Source organism: Enhydra lutris, unplaced genomic scaffold, assembly GCF_002288905.1.
Source record: "Enhydra lutris kenyoni isolate GAN:26980312 unplaced genomic scaffold, ASM228890v2 scaffoldscaffold19, whole genome shotgun sequence".
NCBI lineage: Eukaryota > Metazoa > Chordata > Mammalia > Carnivora > Mustelidae > Enhydra > Enhydra lutris.
In genome coordinates this window covers 12,372,805-12,389,911 of record NW_019154103.1, presented here as the reverse complement: position 1 = coordinate 12,389,911, position 17,107 = coordinate 12,372,805, and the positions used below count along the sequence as shown (strand labels likewise).

The 17,107-nt window shown below is 34.1% G+C and overlaps 1 protein-coding gene and 1 pseudogene across 2 annotated transcripts in view; one reads left to right on the top strand and one right to left on the bottom strand.

The window, feature by feature from the left end:
• LOC111148287 (RAS p21 protein activator 1) overlaps positions 1 to 17,107 on the bottom strand; it is a 116,101-nt gene that overhangs the window by 79,043 nt on the left and 19,951 nt on the right. The gene's annotated exons all lie outside the window — the stretch shown is intronic.
• On the top strand, positions 3,923 to 4,560 carry LOC111148289 (annotated as a pseudogene). Its single transcript, XR_002640685.1, has one exon. The product of XR_002640685.1 is annotated as a eukaryotic translation initiation factor 4E pseudogene (transcript).

The window sequence follows — 17,107 nt, the reverse complement described above, 5'->3', positions numbered from 1 at the left end:
GCATCCAATAACAAAAGTGTGTGTGTGTGTGTGTGTGTGTGTGTGTGTGTATTCATCTCAACTGAACATGGCACATTTACCAAAACTACTATATGCTGAATTAAAAAAAAAAAAATCCTGGGGCGCCTGGGTGGCTCAGTGGGTTAAGCCTCTGCCTTCAGCTCAGGTCATGATCTCAGGGTCCTGCGGTCGAGCCCCACATTGGGCTCTCTGCTGAACGGGGAGTCTGCTTCCCTCTCTCTACCTGCCTCTCTGCCTACTTGTGATCTCTCTTTCTCTCTGTCAAATAAATAAATAAAATCTTTAAAAAAAAAAAAATCCTGATTTCAAAGGATTGAAATCATTCAGACTATGTTCTCTAGCCTCAGTGGAATTAACCAAGTAATCACTAAACCAAACCTATTAACAACTATGTGAAAATTAAGCAACTATAAGGACATTAACTCTTGAATTAAAGTAGAAATTACAGTGGAAAACAAAGTATTTGAAAGAATGATAATGAAGAAAAGACATAAAACTTGTAAATGACATGCAGCTGAAGCTATACTTGGAGTTATGTGACCTTAAAGGCTTATGTTAAGAAGAGGGACAATAATTAAGTATCTATCTCAAAAAACTAGCAAAAAAACAAAAAGTTAAATATGAAAAAAGGCAAAAAGTTAAAAAAGAACAGAATTAATGAAATCACAAGCAAAGGTGTTATCATAAAACTTCAGAAGAAGAATCAAAAGTTGATTTTTGGAAAGATCAGTAAAGTTGATTTTTGGAAAGTAATCCTCAGTAAACAAGATTCTACAGGACAAGCTGGAAGAAAAAAAGTCACAAACTGTCAATTTCAATAATTAAAAAGGAGGAAATTGTATAGGTCCTACAGAAAAGTTATTTATGCAATCATTTATGAAGATTTATTGCAAAGATAATAAAGTTAAGCCAAAGTTAAAGAACTGAGATGTAAAAGGCTCACTCGTAGACTGCTGTTAATTTATGACAATGATAAAACCTGAAAAAGATAGTTTTTTGGTTAAAATGCTGTTGCGCCAACAGGATATGCATATTTAAAAAAAAAAAGTGGGGGGGATATTTACTTCTTCCTTGCTCCATACACAGAATCAAGTCCATGTGTATGTTACATGTAACAGTGAAAGATATAACAATAAAGCTTTTGGGAGAAAAAGATAAGCAAATGTATTTATGCCCCTAGGACAGGCAAAGATTCCTTAAACATGTCCAGAAAAAAAAAAAAAAGAAAGAAAGAAAAGCACCAATCAAAAAGAAAAAAAAAAACTGACACATATAAATTAATATAAATTAATATAAATTAAGAACTTCTGTTCATTAAAGATAGCATTACAATAGTAAAAAGGTAAGATACAAATCTATTTCTGTAAGCTATACATCCAACATAGCCAGGACAGAGAACAACTAGAAATCACTAAGAAAAAGAAAAAAGCCAATAGAAAAACAGGACAAGACTTGAATACAATTTAAGAGGCTATCAAAATAGTTAATAAATATGAAAAGATACACATCATTATTATTCCTCACATCAGAAAAATACAAATTAAAACCACAAGGGCTATTTCATCACTATCCACAAAAACAGCCACAATGAAAAGGATAAACAATACCAACTGTTAGCAAGAATGTGGAGTAACTGGAATTCTCATACACTGCTACTAATGTAAATTGGTACTGGCACTTTGCAAACTGTTTAACAGTATCTACCAAGCTTACCACATGAACACCTTATAATCCTGCAATTCTAACTGTAGGTATGGAATTAATATAACTGTATATACTGATCAAAAGACATTACAAGAAAATTCATAGTAGTACTCTTTCTAAAACAGAACTGGAAACAACCTAAATGTCATGTCTATCAACAGAAAAAAGAATAAACTATGGTATAGTCACATTTTAACAGTATAAGCAATAAGATGAGTGAAATACTGCTACATCCAACAACGTGGATAAATCTCACAAATGTAAAAAGTTTATAAACACAAAAGAATATATGCTATGTTACTCAATTTATATAAAATCTAATTTACATAATCAAAAATTGAAAAATAATCTATGGTATAAAAAGGGAGGATCATGTTTATTTTGGGAGAGGTGGCATGGGTATTATTACACTGGCATGGAAAAAGGACTTCTAGGATGCTGATAATAATATTCTGTTCTCAAATTTAAAGGGGTGCCTGGGTGGCTCAGTCTGTTAAGTGACCAACTCTTGGTTTCAGTTCAGGTCATGATGTCAGGGTCATCGAACCCTGTAACTGGCTTCTCACCCAGCCAGCCTGATCAGGAGTCTGCTTGAGATTCTTTCTTTCCTGTTGCCCCCTCCCCTCACACACTCTCTTTTTCTAAAATAAATCTTTAAAAAAAATTAAATAAAGATGGATTACACAGGGATTATGGTAATGGTAATAATGTACTAATAGTACTATTACACACAGTATCACACATATACAATACCAATTAATATAATAACTATTAATACATCAGTACTACTTGTTAAAATTCACTGGGATAAAGACTTACGATGCTAAACTTTATATATGTTATACTTCAATATTTTATCTTTAATTGCATACTTAAAAAATAGTAATTCAAACACAGAAAAACTCTTCTTACTAAAACTTTCATTTTAACATTAAAAGGGAACATGCTTAATTGTATTTTGATACACATGCACAAACAATGTTACGCAAAGTTATATCCACATTAGACACCTCATAATGGTATATTGCCAACTGCTGCCCTCCCCCTCATCCATTACATCATCATAAACTCAATATCCCTTAACCCCCATTACTGCCAAATATTTGCAAAGGCCAAAACTGTGCTATGTTATGTTCCACACCACAGCCTAAGACTCTATGATCATTACTAGCACCTGCGTCAATGTATGACTGACCCAGGACCTAGTCCTATCTCATTTGTTCTGTCTTCCTGTGACTAATAACTCATGACCACTGAGGTAAGAGGTATGTTGGGAATTCATGCTTCTGCCTCTTTGGTATGTGTATTTTTATACATCTCAGGGTTTTATCACCATTTTTTACTTTTTCTATTGTGTTAAACTTTTTAATCATATACATCATTTTTAACTTTTCAATAATAAAAAAATCAGAATACTTTAGTCTCTCTTCATATAAAAAGCCTTTTCATCCCCAATTACCACAGGCATTATTCTAAAACTCATACAGTTTTAAGTTCCTTAAAGCAATTAAACTAAATACAGATATTATCTCAAAAACAACTGCATATGATTTTATCCAAAAATTTTCTGTCATGTTCCTATCATATTTCTGTAATTCATAAGCTGGATAAGCTTTCTGCTGGGAAATTTCCTCTTATATCTAAACTTAATAAGCAACACTAAAATATGTATTTATTCTTGCTTTATTGTTATCTCATCCTGGCCACATGTTATTTTGTGTGGGAAAAAAAAAAAAAAACCACCATGAAAACTCCAGTTATTAGCATTGCTGCCTATACATAAAGTTAACAAGCAATTCACTTACATACTTGATTCATTTACTATTTCAATATTTATACAGGTTTTTTATTTCTGTGACAATTCACATCAATGTCACCTGCCTCCCTATGGTAGGTGGTAAACATTCACTTTCTTTTCTAAGAACCACATACAAACCTTATATAGAAGTGCTTTGAGAACCATGAGAAACTACCCACTCCAGGAAACAAACTGAGGGTTTTATAAGGGAGAGGGTTGGGGGGATGAGTGAGCCTGGTGATGGGTATTAAGGAGGGCCCGGATTGCATGGAGCACTGGGTGTTATACACAAACAATGAAACATGGAACACTACATCAAAAACTAATGATGTATGGTGACTAACATAATAAAAAAAAATAAATGAAAAGATAATAAAAAATTAAAATAATTGAGATCGATCTAAGATGGCGACTGTGGAACCGGAAACCACCCTTACTCCTAATCCCCTGCCTACAGAAGAAGAGAAAACAGAATCTAATCAGGAGGTTGCTAACCCAGAACACTATATTAAACATCCTTTACAGAACAGATGGGCACTCTGGTTTTTTAAAAATGATAAAAGCAAAACTTGGCAAGCAAACCTTCGGCTGATCTCTAAGTTTGATACTGTTGAAGACTTTTGTGCTCTGTACAACCACATCCAGTTGTCTAGTAATTTAATGCCTGACTGTGACTACTCACTTTTTAAGGATGGTATTGAGCCTATGTGGGAAGATGAGAAAAACAAACGAGGATGGCTCATTACATCGAACAAGCAGCAGAGACGAAGTGACCTGGATTGCTTTTGGCTAGAGACACTGCTGTGCCTTATTGGAGAATCTTTTGATGACTACAGTGATGATGTATGTGGAGCTGTTGTTAATGTTAATAAGATAGCAATATGGACTACTGAATGTGAAAACAGGCTGTCACACATATAGGGAGGGTATACAAGGAAAGGTTAGGACTTCCTCCAAAGATAGTGACTGGTTATCAATCCCATGCAGACACAGCTACTAAGAGCGGTTCCACCACTAAAAATAGGTTTGTCGTTTAAGAAGACACCTTCTGAGCAGTCTCATAGGAGACTGCGTCAAGCAATTGAGATTTGGGAGCTGAACCAGAGCCTCTTCAAAAGCAGAGTGGACTGCATTTAAATTTGATTCCATCTAAATGTTGCTAAGATATAAGAGAAGTCTCATTCGCCTTTGTCTTGTACTTCTGTGTTCATAGATTTTTTTTTTTTAATTTGGCTAGAGTGTCCACTATCCCAATCAAAGAATTACAGTACACGTCATCCCCAGAATCCGTAAGTGTGTTCCTGGCCCACTCTGTAATAGCTTAGTAGAATTACCATTACAAACACATTTTACCTATCCACAATATTCAAAAAAGAACTTGCATTTCTATACCTTACAGGAAAAAAAATTTTATGTTCCATTGTATGCAGGAGCATATTTTGCTGGTTTGAAAGAGTATGATACATACAGTTTTCTAGCAATTTTGTTTCTTCTTACAGCATTGTCTTTGCTGTACTCTTGCTGATGGCTGCTAGATTTTAATTTATTTGTTTCCCTACTTGATACCATTAGTGATTCTGATTTCAGTTTTTCATTTGTTTTGCTTTTGTTTTTTTCCTCATGTAACATTGGTGAAGGATCCAGGAATATGACACAAAGGTGGAATAAACATTAATTTTGTGCATTCTTTGGTAATTTTTTTGGTTTTTGTAACTACAAAGCTTTGCTACAAATTTATGCATTTCATTCAAATCAGTGATCTATGTGTGATTTCCTAAACATAATTGTGGATTATAAAAATGTAACATCATAATTACATTCCTAATTAGAATTAGTATGTCTGTTTTTTATCTTCATGCTGTTTTTTAACACTTTGTATTACTTAGGTTATTTTGCTTTGGTTAAAAAATGGCTCAAGTAGAAAAGCGGTCCCATTCATATTAAGACAGTGTACAAAACTGTAAATAAAATGTGTACAGTGAATTGTCTTTTAGACAACTAGATTTGTCCTTTTATTTCTCCATCTCTATAGAAGGAATTTGTACCGCTTATTGCCAGGCAGTCTCTATTGTGTCTTCTTGTGGTGCCTTCCACGTGAACAGCATAAGTTTGGAGCACTAGTTTTGATTATTAAGTTTATTAAAATTTTTAATAAATTGAATAGGTAGCACCATATGTATGGAAAAAAAATTTAAGAAAATTTTTAAAAAAAGAAGTGCTTTACAAAAGCTGTTTTTATAACTATGAAATACCAACATCCCAGGAATTAGAAAAGGAGAAAAGCTACCGTATCTTACAAAAGGAAAACTGAACCAAGAGGAAATTAAATATAGTGATTCACTAAAACCATTAAAAACAGAAGCTAAGGTTTTCTGAACTCTAATCTATGGGTTCTTCCTCCATGTACTACTTCCCCTACAAGCACTAGGCGGATAGAAGCCAAGCTACTTAAATTACAGTTTCTCAACATGTTTCAAAAACAATGTTTACTAAACATGTAATTAAGTTTAGGAAAAGCAGAGTTAAATGAAAATGGTTTTTTTTTTTAATCACAATAAAAATAGGAATCTTGTACCATGTGCATTCTGAATTTCCAAGAACACGGATCCAAATTATTTAACTATCGAAAAAGTCACAGAACACTAATTCTTACAATTGAACAATGCAGTGCACAATTTAGGAAACGCGACGAAACACTTAATTGGACACTGGTTAGTTAGTAATTCCCTCTTCTTGTTCCAACTGCTTTCTTCTAATGATAAAATCTCTACCTTAATTTTGTAAGGTTTTTATTAAATAATTATTAATATTTTAAAATAAAGCATAACTTACTTTTGAATACACTGAAGTAAAGAACAAGAATACTAAGCTAAATGACTGCTTAAAAACAGACCTAAACATTTACTATTAGGAATAAAAATATTCTCATCTAAATTACTTCTCTTTGCTATTCTGAAAATGCTACTACTTTGCTATGCCTTCTCCTTTGCTACCATTCTCTTGAAGAATGTAGCCTCAAAATTCCCATAAACCAAACTTATTTTAAACTCCTTAAAACTTAACTTAAAACTCCTTTAAGCCACTTGCAATTTTTTGTCAGGTATATAAGGAATTTAGAAGTTGCTACTCTATCTTAACGACAAGTAAAAAGCTGAACAAACTGAAAAGTCAACAATTCCTCTCGGATCCATCAGAGAAATGAGGTCATAGGGCAAACCACTGCCCCCAAAATTGAGAGAAGAACAGGTGATTAATGAGAATCCTAACTTACCTGAGCAGAAACATCCCTGTGGAAACAGCACCACAGTAGGAAAACCTAAACTGCAATTAAGGAATTACTGGATGTCCGGTGTGAACAACTCTTGAGAGTTAAAAACTCCATGGGGGACCCAGTAAGGGAGGGGAGGAAGCAACACCTTTGTGAGTTATACTTTCAAGACCGCTATCAGGTCCTCACAGTAAGAATCTGAGAAAAGTCATCTCATGCTTCTGGAGGGGGAGGGAAATGAACCACTTTGAAATATTCCAGAGCAATCTATTCTTAACTAGGCCTGCACCCAAAAGAAATTAATTTATCAATGCCTAGCCTACTGGGGGTCTTATCAAGAGTCCAAACTACCTAAAGAAGGGAAATAACCAACTCAAGCCAGCTCTGGTCTACCATGTAGGGAATGGGAAATATTCTAGCCCTCTATAGGCATCCTCTCCCACCTAAACAGATAAAAAATAAACAAACTGATAAACACTGACTTCACAGTCCAGGGGCACAGGATCACCAAAGAACCAAGACCTAATCACAGGACTATAGAACACTTCCTTCCCCCAACACTTTAGCACTACATTGTTAAAGGCCTATCTACCACAGTTACCTTTATCCAGTACATCATGTCTACCTTCCAACAAAAAATTACAAGACACACTAAAAGGCAAAAACACAACTTGAAAAGACAGAGTAAGCATAAGACCCAGACTCCAATGTGGCAGGAATGATGGAATTATGCGACTAGAAATCTTTTCTTTTCAACCTGTTATTAATATGCTAAAAGTTTTAATGGAAAATTTAGATAAGAACAAAAGGACAATGTAAATTCTATGAAATAATCAAAAAGAAATGTTAGAAATTAAAAAACACTGTAACAGAAATGAAGATTGCCTTTGATGGACTCATTAATAAACTGGAAATGATAGAAAACAATTAATGAACTTGATATAATAATAGAAACTTCCATAACTGAAAAGCAAAAAGAAAAATTGTTGAAAAATAATGGAAAAGAACACCTAAGAACTGTGGGACAACTAAAAAAGATATAATATATGTAATGGAAATACCAAAGGAGAAGAAAAAAAGAAAGGAAGAAAAGCAGTATTTAAGCAATAAAGACCACAAATTTCCCCCAATCAACGTCCAATATCCTGGATACTCAGAAATATCAAGAAAGACAAACACCAAAAGAACTATATACCTAAGCATATCATATCATGTTCAAACCTCACAAATCAAACATTTAAAAAAGAAATTTTTTTTTTTTTTTTTGCAAAGAAAAATTTTTGAAAGAAGCTAGAGGAGAAAAAACACCTTACTAATAGAGGAGCAAAGATAAGAATTAAATCCAACCTATCCCAGGAAACCATGCAAGAAAGAAGAGAGTGGAATGAAATATTTGAAGTGTTGAGAGAAACCACCAACCTAGCATTCTATACCCTGTGAAACTATCCTTCAAAAAGATAGGCGAATTGGTTGAAAGTATATGCACTTTCCATGAAAAGTTAAAAGAAGTTCTTTGAAGGAGAAACTACTGATACAGGTCAAAAAAATCAAACAGCCATACAGAAAGAACATTTGAGAATGATTAACTAAAGGTAAAATAAAGTTTTAGGGGCGCCTGGGTGACTCAGTGGGTTAAAGCCTCTGCCTTCCGCTCAGGTCATGATCCCAGGGTCCTGGGATCGAGCCCCGCATCGGGCTCTCTGCTCCGCAGGGAGCCTGCTTCCTCCTCTCTCTGCCTGCCTCTCTGCCTACTTGTGATCTCTGTCTGCCAAATAAATAAATAAAATCTTTAAAAATAAATAAATTAATTAATTAATTAAATAAAATAAAGTTTTATATGTCTAAATCTTAACCAACCTAAACATATAAGGTTTTTCAAAATAGTAACAGCAACAATATATTTGATTACATATCCTTACCTGTATGTCATATATCTATATATCTATATAGACATAAGTGAAATGAATGGCAACAATGATACAAGGGACAAGAAAGAAGAACTGGGAATATTTTTATTATAAAGTACTTCCATCATCTGTGAAGCAGTATAGTATTTGAAAATGGACTTGGATTAGTTGCAAATGTACATTTGCAAACTCTAGGGGGAAAAAAAATCAAAAAAGGAAAATGCTAAGTATAATTGATATGCTAATCAAAGAAAAAATGGAAGCATAAAATGCTCAAAACCACAAACGGCCAAGTGTGTTAGACAAAAACAGGAACAAGGAACAAGGGCAACAAACGGAACACAGTAAAAATAAGGTGGCTATTCGTCCAACTATATCAATAGTCACATTAAAGGTCAAAGTTCTAATGCACTAATTAAAAGACAGAGATTGCTAAAGTGGATCAAATATCAAGACCCAACTGAATGTTGTCTACTAGAAATCAACTTTAAATAGAAAGATACAGAAATATTACAAGTAAAGAGATGGAGATCTCGCAAGTTCTCACCACAAAGGGGAAAAAAAACAGTCTAACAAGAAGAACAAAAAAGAGTAAAGAGATGTAGAAAGATACACCAGGCAAATACTATTTAAAAAATAATTTTCAGGGGCACCTGCATGGCTCAGTCTGTTATGTGTCTGCCTTCAGTTCAGGTCATGATCTCTGGGTCCTAGGATAAAGCCCTGAATCAGGATCCCTGCTCAGCAGGGAGTCTCCTTCTCCCCTCTCTTCTGCCCTTCCCATGCCCTGCTTGTGCTCCCGCTCCCTCTTCCTCTCAAATAAGTAAGATCCTTAAAAAAATAAAATAAAATATGCCTTAAGAAGCTGAAGTAACTATAGTAATTTCCAAGAGAACAGCTTCAGAGCACAGTTATCACGGTTAAAGAGAACATTACATGATGATACATGAGTGAGTACTCTAAGATGACAGGACAATCTTTAGTGTGTATGTGCCTAACAAGAGAGTATCAAAATATGTGAAGCAAAAACTGATAGAACTGCAAAGTGAAATACATGAACTCATAATTATAGGTAGAAACTACAACAATCCTCTATTAGAAATGAACAGATTCAGGAGGCAGAAAATCAGAAAGGAAATAGTTAGGGGTGTCTCCATGGCACAGCTGGTTAAGCATCTGACTCTTGGTTTCAGCTCAGGTCGTGATTTTAGGTTCATGGGATCAAGCCCCATGATGGCCTCCACAGGACTCCACACTCAGCATGGGAGTCTGCCTGAGATTCTCCCTCCCCTCCCTGTGCCACCCCACCCCGGTTTGTGCTTTTTCTCTCTTTCTCAAATAAATAATAAAAGTAAAACCTTAAAAAGAAAAAAGACAGGACATAGTTAAATTCAACACCATTAATCAACTGGAAATAACTGACATCTATGAACTATTTCATCCAACAACAGCAGTTAACATTCTATTCAAGCTCACATACTACATTTATCAAGATAAACCACATTATGGGCCATAAAAAAAAAAGGTAACAAATTTAAAATAGAGACTAATGTCTGGTCTCAGACAACCATGGAATGAAAATATAAATCGGTAATAGGAATGTAGTTTGAAAATTTCAAAATGCTTGGAGATTAACAATACATTTCTAAATGATATATGTATCAAAGAAGAAATCTCAAGAGAAATTTTCAAATATTTTTAACTAAATAAAAATGAAAATATAAATTACAAATGTATGGGATGCAGCAAAAACCATCTTTAAAGAGAAATTTATGGCACTGAATGCACAAATTAGAAAAGATCTAAAATCAATACCCTAAGGATCAACCTTCAGAAACTAGAAAAGAAGAGCAAGTTAAACCCAAAGAAAGCACAAGAAAACCAATAAAAATTAGACCAAACTAAGTATTTTGAAATTGAAAACAATAAATCAATAGAGAAAAATCAATGAAACCAGAAGCTAATTCTTTGAAAACATCAAAAACTTGATAAGCTTCTCGATGGGCTAAGATAAAAAAGAAAGATGACACAAATTACCAATATCAGAAAATAAAAAGGGGGCACCAAAACAGATCCTACAGACATTAAAAGGATTACAAAGTAACACTGTGAACAAATCTATGCCCACAAATTAAAAAACCTAGATGAAACAAAAACCAATTACTTGAAAAACACAACTGGCCCAAACTCATACAAGAAGAAACAGATGTTCTGAAGAGAATGCACTTTTTGAAGAAATCAATAATTAATAACCTTCCATAACAAAAAGCAGTAGGCCCAGGTGGGTTCACTGGTGAATTCTACCAAATTTTTTTTTTTTTTTTTTTTTTTGACAGACAGAGATCACAAGTAGGCAGAGAGGCAGGCAGAGAGAGAGAGAGAGAGGAGGAAGCAGGCTCCCTGCTGAGCAGAGAGCCTGATGCGGGGCTAGATCCCAGGACCCTGGGATCATGACCTGAGCTGAAGGCAGAGGCTTTAACCCACTGAGCCACCCAGGTGCCCCTCTACCAAATTTTTAATGAAGAAATTATATCAATTCTCCACAATCTCTTCCAAAAAGCTAAAGTAGAGGGAATAATTCCTAATCGATTCTATGAGACCAAAACCAAAGAATTACATGAAAACTGCAGACCAGGAACTCATGAACACAGACGCAAAAATCCTCATCAACATATTAGCAAATCAAATCCAACAATGTACAAAAATATGTACACATCATCACTAAGTAATATTTATCCCAGATATGCACAAATAGTTCAACATTTGAAAACCAATTAATGTAATTTATCACATCAACAAGTCAAAGAGGAAAATCACATGATCCATACAGATGCCAAAAAAAATCTGACAAAATCAAATACACTTTAATGATAAGATAAAACCTCTCAAAAATCTAAAAACAGTGGGTAACTTCCTTAACTTGACAGATAATATCTTAAAACTTTAAACAATTTTCTAAAACCTACAAGTGATATCACAAATGGTGAGAAATTTGAACTTTTCTCACTCAAACTAGGAATAAGGCAAGGATATCTTCTCTCATCATGCCCTTTCATCACACTGTAAAGTCTTAACACATTAGACAAGAGGAAATAAGAGGTACAGAATGAGGAAAGAAGAAATAAAACTGTCAGCATTCAGAGATGACAGGATTTTCTGTAGAGAAAATCAAAAAGAATCGGGAAAAAACCGAACTCCTGTAATAAGAGATTATACAGCACCGTTGCAAAATACAAGGTTAATACACAAAAGCCAACAGCTTTCCTATTACCGGCTATGAACACTTGGAATTTGAATATTAAAACACATCACCATTTATTTTAGCACCCAAAGAAATGAGAGACCCAGTTATAAAGCAAACAAAATATGTACAAGATATATATGAGAAAAAACCTACAAAACCCTGATCAATAAAATCAAAGAGCTAAATATATGGAGAGACTATCTCCCTGTCCATGGATAGGAAGACTCAGTATTGTCAAGATGTCCTGTCTTACCAACTTGATCTACAATCTAGGCAATTGAAATCACAACTCCAGCAAATTGCTTTGTAAAAACTAAGAAGTTAATTCTAAAGTTTACGTGGAGAGGCCAAAGACCCAGAACAGCCAACTCAATATTAAAGAAGAAGAAGGTTGGAAGACTGATATTACTTGACTTCAAGATTCATGATAAAGCCACAGTAATAAAGACAGAGTGCTACTGGTGAAAAAACAGATGAACACATCAACTGAACAGGACAGAGAGCCCAGTAACAGACCCATATAAATACAGTGAACAGGTCTTGAACAAAGGAGGAAAGGCAATACACAGAGGAAAGACAGTCTTTTCAACAAACAACAAACAGTCTTTGGAACAACTGGATATCCAAATAAAAACAAAGAAAAGAAAATCCTCAAATAGACCTCAAATCTTTAACAAAAATTATTCAAATTAGATCTCAGATGCAAATGTAAAAAGCAAAATTATAGAACTCCTAGAAGATAATGCAGGGAAAAAACCTAGATTGACCTTGGGTATAGTGATGACTGTTTAGCTACAACACCAAAGACATAATTCAGAAATGAAATACCACCTAAGCTAGATTTCATTAAAATTTGGAATTTCTGCTCTGTGAAAGACAATATCAAAAAAATGAGAATAGCAGACAAAAACTGAGAAAGTATTTGCAAAAGACAAACATAACCAAAGGACTGACACCTATTAGAATGGCCAAAATCCAAAATGCTGACACCAAACACTGGAGAGGACACAGAACAGCACAGACCTCCACTCATTGCTGATGGCAAAGCAAAATGGTACAGCACCTTTGGAAGACACTTTGGAAGTTCCTTAATAACTAAATACACTCTTACCGTTTAATCTAGCCAATTGTACTCCTTGATATTTCCCCAAATGAACTGATAACTATGACCACATAAAATTCTGCAAAAGATGTTTACAGCAGCTTTATTCATTCTAAAATCTGGGCGTAACAAAGACTCCTTTTAGTATGTGAATGGATAAATAAAATGAGATATATCCAGACAATGGAATAATATTCAACATTAGAAATATATGAGCTATCAAACAATGAGAAGACAGCAGAACCTTAACTACCTATTACTAAGTGTAAGAAGCCAAACTGAAAGACTTCAAGATTCCAACTCTATGACACTCTGGGAAAGGCAAAACTATGGAGACAGTAAAAAGACTGCCAGGATTTGGGGCATGGGGTGGGGTGGGGAGGAAAAGATGAAAAGGCAGAGCACAGAGGATTTTTAGGGCAGTAGAACTATTCTGTGTGATACTACAGGGGTAGGTACATGTCATTTTACATTTGCTAAAACCCTTCAAGTGCAAAGCACCAAGAGTGATCTCTAATGTAAACCACAAACTTTGGATGATAATGACAGGTCAATTTAGGTTCCTTGGTTGTAACAAATGTACCACTCTGATGCAGGATGTTGACAGTGTACGTTTGTGGAGACAAGGATATGAAAATTATCTTTACTTTCTATTCAATGTTGCCTTAAACTTTAAACTTCTCTGAAACATTAATTGATTAGTTAAAAAAATGAGTTAGAACAACTCCTTTAAGCTTATCCATAATCATTCACCATTTTACTCAAAGGGCACTTCTATTAAATATTCATCACCTTTAACCAATAAAATCCAATGCCCTTTCTGATATGCATCCCTCTGGCTCTTTTTACTTTGAAATGGTCATTGTAAAAAACATGAAATAAAAGGGTACTGGGAAGAATTAACTTCCTGGCTCCCAAAAGATCATAATAGGCAAGGTGACTTCTCTACAGTCTCCAAGTCAAAATTCAATTTAGTTCAGTTTCAAGAGTTGACTAGACTCAAGTTGTCGATCCATTCTAACAGAATTCACAGATGACTAATATAGGAACCACAACAATTTTTCTATTAATAACAAAAATATCTGCATGTATGTCTTCCCAGCTTACTCGCCTGCAGAAAGCCTGTTAAGTGGGAAGCCAAACTGTTATCACAAGGTTGTATAATGAAGACTGCCAACTAAGAAATTTCAAAGTAATAATAAATAAGAAAAAACTCACCATTTTACAATACCATTGCCACAGAGTAAACTGATTGATTGATTTGGTTCAGGTAAAAATCATCAACAAATACTAAAACCAATGAGTATTCATTACTTATTAATTACCTTTAAAAAAAAAAGATTTTATTTATTTGACAGAGAGAGAGAGCACACAAGCAAGGGAAGCAGCAGGCAGAAGGAGAGGGAGTCTGACATAGGGCTGGATCCCAGGACTCTGGGATCATGACCTGAGCAAAGGCAGACGCTTCACCAACTAAGCCACCCCCAGGCACCCCAATAACCTTTTTTTTTTTAATGGCAAAATCTGGTGGGATCCATCTTAACCAAGGTCAAACTTCTATACATCAGAGGACAACTGACATAATGTGCCCCTGGATATGATGTATGGAGAACTCTTGACCTACGGAGTATTTCTCCTAAGAATGGTTAACCTGAATCTAATTATGAGGCAACAAATACAAACTGAAACACATTCTGTAAAGCAACTGTCCTGGACTCTTCAAAAATGTCAATGTTATTTAAAAAAAAAAAAAAAATAGTGGGTGAACAGTTTTAGCTTATTCATTAAAATAAAATAAGCAGATATAAAGGAAATAAGAAAACTGTGGATATCTAAATATGAGTATTAGTGTTAAATTCATTATATTTGGCTATGTAGGCTACTGTCGTTATTCTTAGAAAACATGATGAAGTATTTGAGAGTGAAGGGCTATGATCTCTGCAAGTAACCCACAAACAGTTGAGTGGAAATATATATGTATAAAATCAAACGGATAAATACAATGTGGCAAAATGTAAAGGTAAATGACATATGGTTACTTGGTACACAATCCTACAACTTTTTGCAAATATGAAATTTTTCAACATAAAAACTTATAGAAGAGATTGCTCATTGAGCATAAAATCTGGACAAAAAGATAATTCAAGGGATGTGTTAGCTGGCTTAGTGGTAGCATGAACCTCTTAATTTCAGAATACAGATAATTCACATATTTAATGTAAGTATTTACATAATAAAAAAAAACTGCACGAGAAATAAATAGTTTCATCCTTGGTCTTAAAAAAAGTCCACTTTTGAACACAGATGATCACTGACAAACTTACCCTTAATATGGCTCCATTTTCTATGAACCCATTATCATTATGTCATTTGTTAAGGTCTCCATTATTTAAAGATAGCAACAGCACCAACTACATTACAGCCAGCTCTTCATAACCAGAAACATCTTTTATTCATCCCATGTTAATTTGAGATACTGTGGTTTAATTCTCTGAAAAAAAACATTTCTTTCCAAGTCTGTTTGATGAAATGATTGCTATCACTGTTTTAAGGAAAAAACCTTCATTTTTATCATGATACACTACTTTGAGTAATGAAGGAAAAAAACCTTCACGATATACTACTTTATCATGATACACTACTTTGGGTAATGTCTCTATTTAGAAAAATGAATGACAGTTTGGCACACAATCAAGATAGATACAACACCCCAGACAGAAGAAATAGTAAACTGGAGAAACAAAATACCATGTCAAGTTTAAGGAATAAACTTGTCTATTCCTTATACATAGTATATTATTGATGAAATATATAATAATGGAGAACATGGTAAGATGATGTTGTGTGTCATACTAAAGTATGCTTTGATTTTTTTTTTTTTGTCTCAACCTGAAGGTCTCAAGCCACTGAGTCAAGAAATCAATTTAGTAGGTCATAATCAGCATTTTTTTTAAATTAACTGAAGATGAGAACAGAACAGCACACAGAGTACATCACAGGCAGTAAGGATAAATTTTTTTATTAAACTTTTGTTTCTGTTACAAATGTCTGTTTATATGTGTGTACTGGGTCACAGATGTAAATTCTATTTCTTTTTGGTGACTCATGGTCAAAATGAGATTTGAAAGCCACTACTCTCCAGATGATGGAGGCTCATGGAAGGAAAGGTTTCAAGAAAGAATATGGTAAAATGTGTCTTTACAAAATCATGCTGGCAGTTAATACAAAATAGCTTTTCAAGCTAATGGGAGTCTTGAATTAAATTTACTCTCTGCCAGTATGTTTAAGGAGGATAAAACAGTGTTAAAAAGAAAATAGAATCGTAAGTAGTAATTAAAAAAGGTATATTTCATGCATGTTGGTTTCATTATTTTGCAGTTTCACACACACACACCCAGATAAATTCTATATCACAAGACACAATGAACTTCTTAATTTTTACATGGATGAAATAAAATTTTTGGAAGTCAGTGATAAGGAGAGTGATTAATTGGCAGAAAGAGAGATCAGGGACAGGGAGAAAATTAACAAACTACTCCAAAAGGAGGAAAGAGAAAATGAGGGTCTGAAGCCACAGAGGTTTTAAAAAAGAAAGAAAAAGTAAACACATGTTAGATTTGGAAGTAGTTTGGGAGGTAGGAAACATTCTTAGTAAATGTTTATAGACTGGAGTGGGAGGAGGAGAAAAAGAAAGCCCCCATGACTGAAATCTTAAAAAAAATAAAAACTATTTGAGAAGTAGTAAAGGATTTCCATCTGGATTCTACACTACAATGCACAAACTCCTCACTGTGGCATTTAAACCATAGCATGACAAGTCTGCAAGCTATTTTATTTCAACTTTTCTTCATTGCACTCGCAGGCCTTATTACTAGACAAACAATACCATTTCCATAAATATTAATACTACTTTCTTATGAGGTATTAATGATTCCACAGCACTGTATGACTTTGTATGATTTCAGACACTACAATGTGATATGCTATTTTATCACATCACATAGAACAGGTCCCTAAAATGAAGTCAGAATAAAAGTATTATTTTCTATTCACTCCTAAAATT